Source organism: Neovison vison, chromosome 7 (assembly GCF_020171115.1).
Source record: "Neovison vison isolate M4711 chromosome 7, ASM_NN_V1, whole genome shotgun sequence".
Classification (NCBI taxonomy): domain Eukaryota; kingdom Metazoa; phylum Chordata; class Mammalia; order Carnivora; family Mustelidae; genus Neogale; species Neogale vison.
The window spans coordinates 18,127,178-18,132,492 of NC_058097.1; positions in this window are offsets into that span (position 1 = coordinate 18,127,178).

Genomic DNA, 5,315 nt, shown 5'->3' on the forward strand with positions numbered 1-5,315 from the left:
GGCGGCTGGGCCGGGCTGGGCCGGGGCGGGGGCCGGGCTGGGGAGCAGGGAGAGGGACTTGGGGGCCGGGGCGAGGGGCGCGGGGTGCGGGGTGCAGCAGAACACCGGCCAAGGACGGGAGGGACACTCGCTTTCTCTGTTCGCCCTCGGGCCGAGCTTATAAAGAGCCCCGGGGGGGCGGGGGAGAGGGCGGAGCTGAGGCGGGGAAGGGGGCGGAGCTTTCCTCCACTTCTCACCCGCACCCTCCTCCGGGCAGGTGCCCCCCCCCCCGCCCCGCCCCTGCGGCCGATCTGCTTTCTAAGAAGCCGGAACAAAGTCCCAAAGTTGCTGCTAGAGGAGGAGCCGCCTAGCCGCGGACCGTGCCGGGAACAGGGCCGGTCGGTGTAGCCCTCGTCCCTTGCATCTGCTCACCCTTTCGCCCACACCCCCCACGCTCCCAAGGTCGCTGACCAGTCGCTCCCCGGTGAGCACACCCACCTCACACTTGTTTGGGACACCTAAGGACACTTAGAACCACAATCAGCTTCCCACATCGACAGCACCTGTGCTGGCCTCCTGGCCTGCCGAACAGCTTGGAGAAGCAGCCCGCCCTCACCCGGCCGGCCGCCGCAGCCGCAGCGGGCACACGCGCAGCACTCCCACGCTGTGCACGGCCGCAGGTCCCGCGCGCGCGCGCAAACACACACACACACACACACACACACACACACACACATGCACGCCCTGACGCGCGCTCACACCTAAGCTGCCCGCGGCCACAAAACCGGCTTGTGGCGGGTGCTGGGGGGAGCAAGATGACTGCCCAGGTTCTTGGGAGTCTCTTGCCCCGCCTTCCACCTTCCCTCCAGGGCCCAGTCCTAGGGATGCACCAACCCCACCTCCTTCTGCTAAACAAGTGTGCGTGTGTGGGAGTGCAGATGTGTGTGTGTGTGTGTGTGTGTGTGTGTGTGGCAGAGGCGGGGGCTCACAGAAAGTGTCTAGGCCTCCCGTTACTTCCAGCCCACCCTCCCTCCAACCCATACTCCAGGCCAATGGGGACACCTGGAGAGTCAGTGAGGGCAGCCTCTAGGACAAAGTGATCCCTGTCCTACTCCCATGATCCCACAGGGTATAAAATAAGTGATGTGAGTGTGGGTGCATTTCCCTGCCTGTATATATGAAGATCTGTGTTTGTGTGTGGCCCAGCGGCCCCCCATCCTGCCACCCCCGTGTCTGGCACCCTGTATTTGGCATCCATGCTAGGGCTCTGCCAGGCACTAGGAATTGGTGCCAGCATTTGGCTGCCAGGCCTGATTTTGAGGGCAGTAGGTGCACCCCATGGCAGAAGGAGTCCCTGCTTCCTGTGGGCCTCTGGATCTTGCCCACTGGCTCATCTATGCCCAAACTAGGTCCTGGGAGGTCATGGACCCCTCCTAGCCTTGTGCCCAATCTCTATCTTAGGTGCTCAGGCTCTGTGCCATGGCTTAGAGGCAGTGTCTCCTTCAAAGCCTTGTCTGCCACCCAGGCATAGCTCCCTCTTGGGCCAGGGGAGTCGCAGAGAGGGGGCTGGGAGCCATTTAGGAAGGGACCTCTGGGTTGAGGGCCCATCTCCTGTTCAGAGCCACTTCTGTGCCTTTAAGCATTCCTCCTCCTCTCAGCACAGACGGCAGGCTAGCCCTGGCCTGGGGAGGAAATGTGTGACTACCTTGAGCACATGACCTTGTGTACCTGTTTGTGCCAGTATTTGCAAACACTTGTGTCCATGTCCTGTGCCATGACCTGCAAGTGCCTGAGAGTGCACTTGTGTATGTTGTGTGTGCTTCTGGTGACTCTTTCTTTGTCTGGGCCATCCTTTGGAAACTCAGGGAAACATTCCTTTTCTAAAACCTGCTGACTCCTGTTGCTCTGAATCTATGGCCCAAGCTCACAGGTAGACACAGAAGCCTTGGCCTAGCTTCCTGACCTGAGCTGTAGACCCTGGATTTGTGGGAACCCCCACCCCACTTTGTCACCCTATTGAAAGTCTGGCTATGGTTTCTCCTGCCTTGGCGTATTAAGGGCTTCCTTGGGAGAGGGACAGGCATTTAAAGGAGGAAGTGGGGTGGGGGTCCCAGGCAGTCTTCAAGGTCAAGGCCACACAGGTAGTCCTTAACACTTGCTGAACTAGAGCCCAAACTCTGGGAAGTGGAAGTGGGACAGCAAAGTGAGAACACAGAATGAGAAGCAGAATCCTACACTGTCCTGAGAAGGAACCATGAAGAATCCTGACTTATTGGGAAGCCCATGGTGGGGAGAAAGACTTGCTGAGAGGGGGTATAGAGAATTGCCTTTGGTTGCAGAGTATAGGATGGCTAGGATGGGAAGGGGATATTTCCAGCTCATCTTTTGGGATTCTCTGCCACCTTGGACAGAACCATTAGTCTTGTGTGATTTGGGTCTTGTGGGACAGGATGATCTGCCACATTTTTATATGTGCCCACCCAGCTTACCCAAATTCACCCTACTTCCAAGGCCAAGAGGCCAGGCCTCCTTCCTAGGATCTATGCGGCAGTCTTCTGTGGCCTCCTCGGCAGCTGAACCCTTAGCCCTCATCAGGTGGAGAAGTTCTGGAAGTAGAAAGAAGGTGGTTCAGGCAGTCATAGATGGGAGGGGCTGGCCCAACCCTGTCTGAGGCCTGCTGCCAGCTTGTGCCTGCCCAGGGGCAGAGAACCAGCCTCTGCCAGAACGAGGAGTCTGGGCTGGCAGGGGCCTCCAAGGAAGAGAAGGGAAGGGAGGCAGAGGGCAGTAGCCCCAACTGATAAGGCAGGGCCTGACAGGGTCAATGGAATGAAGAGCAACCAGAAGGATCAGAGCCCCCTAGTCACCCCACCCCTAAGCCCTCAGCCCATTGTCTCCCTGAGTCCTCAGTCTGACATCCCCCTCACTGCCCGCCGCCACCCATGATCTCTCCTCCCCCTTGGTCAGAAACCTGGTGAGGCAAACCCTTAGCTTACCCAGGCTCTAGAGGGTCACTGGTTGGTGGGGGGGCTGGCAGGCTGGCTCCAGTCTGCTCCAGGTGAGTCTCGCAGCTCACTGGCACCATCTGCTGGCCTCGCTGGAAGGGCGCGGCTCTGAGGGGATAGAGTGAAGCTGAAGGCAGGATTTGAGGATGGGGGAACAGAAGCACGCGTGGGGTGCCGTCCCAGTCTCCAAGAGTTCACCCTCTGTCCCCTGGCCACACTGGGGCTCCTGGAGCCAAGACTCCTTCATCATGTCTTCCTCCCTGGGTGGTGCAGCTCAGGGGCAGCAAAGTCCCAAGGAGGCCCTGCCTTGCCCTCTGGTCCCTCCCAGCACTCCACCACCCTTCCCTCCAGCACATGGCAGAGGGGCCCATCTTTCTGGCAAGGGCCAGTACCCCCACTGAGGTTCCAGACCCCATCACCCCTATCCTCAGAGATAGCAAACTTTTGTTCAGTTTCTACTGGATGCCAGCCCCTGTGGTGGGTGTCCTGGGTTCATAACAACAACCGGCCTCTTCCACTGGTGGCCGCAACAGAGAACGTCTTTCACCTCAATCCCATACAACTCCCCTCCAGCACTGTTCTTGTGCTCCCCTCTCCTCAACCACATTTCTTTAAATTTATCTACGATCGCCATCTCCACTCTCTCCCCGCCCCCACTCTAGCTCTGCCTGGCTCCCCCTCCTGACCTCACCAAAGGCCACCAGAGGACTACATCCCATTTCCCAAATACCACAGACACATCTCTGCTCAGGTGTACGTGAGCTCTCGCTTCAGACTCAGGGGTACTTGAGCCCAAAGTCTGGGATCTTGAGAACTGTGTTAATGCGGGACCATGTTTGCCACATGCGGCCTCATAAAATTTCGTTTCTGTGGGCCAAAGGAGAGCTGGGAATGGTCTTGAGCAAATGAGATACCTGTCCCAGTTGCCAGGAAATGGATTTAGGGATGGGGGGAGAGTGGAGGCTGGGAGTCTTGTTGAGGTATCCAGACAAGGGACAGAAGCAGAGGTCTGCTTTGGGCTAAGCGAGTCCAAGATGCTCGTGGATATGCAAGAGCTGAGCCCAGAGGCACCTGGATACCAGCCGTCTCCAGCACATAACACGGCTCCGTGGCACAGGAGCCCAGGAGATCACCGACCCACCTTCATGTGCCCTAGGCATGAGGTGAAATCCCTCTGTTTTCAGAGGTACGCTATCTAGGCTGTGCATCTGGAAATCCGGCCCTTTGGTTAGTGGGGAAGGGTAAGGCAGGGGAAGCCTGGGATATCACTTGCATTTTCAAACCGTCTTGCACTTTTCTTTTGCCTCCAGGATTGAAGGCAGATATTTGGGGATTAGGGTCCTCAAGTTTGGGAAACACTAAGAGAATGTGCTCAGAAGTGTTTTCTAGACCAGCCCTGGGGGGGGAAAGGCAAGCCCAATTGAGAACACCTACCTGCCAGGAGTGCTTGGCTGACTCCAGGTGAAACCGGCTATCTCGGATCCCACAGTGTGGTTTTTTTTTTTTTTTTTTTTAAGAGTTTATTTATTTATTTGACAGACAGAGATCACAAGTAGGCAGAGAGGCAGGCAGAGAGAGAGAGAGAGAGGAGGAAGCAGGCTCCCTGCCGAGCAGAGAGCCCGATGCGGGACTCGATCCCAGGACCCTGAGATCATGACCTGAGCCGAAGGCAGCGGCTTAACCCACTGAGCCACCCAGGCGCCCCCCACAGTGTGGTTTTTGAGTCATTCGTAACCTTCTGCCACATTTCCTGTGTGTTTGTCATGTGCCATTCCTGTGTGTGGTTTCCTTGTCCCTTATTTTATTTACTATGCTCATATAGTCCCTGTGAAGCAGGTACTATACATGAGACAACAAACCCAGGGGCACCTGGTGGCTAAGTAGGTTAATCAGCCGACTCTTGGTTTCTGCTCAGGTCATGATCCCAGGGTCCTGGGATCCAGCCCCAAGGGGGATGTCCTCCGAGCAGAGTCTACTTGTCCCTCTCCCTCTGCTCCCCCCTCCCATCCTGCTCTCTCTCTCAAATAATAAATAAATAAAATCTTAAAAAAAAAGAAAGAAAGGAAACCCAGAGAGGTTATGGGGTGCCGTAGGTCACACAGCTATCCAGATGCTAGGCTCCCAACCATCTGGTCACACTGCCTCCTGGCCTTCAGCCTAGGGGGCTGGCAATACCTGGGTGAAAGACTATCAACCTTTTTTAAAAATTTGCTTCTAGACTAGAAACATGTCACCCAATGGTAGAATTAAGGCAAGTTGTTAAAACAAATTCTAAGACTTGCTTCTTTATAATTCCATCACGGCTGATTTAGGCCTTTTTTTTTTTTTTTTTTT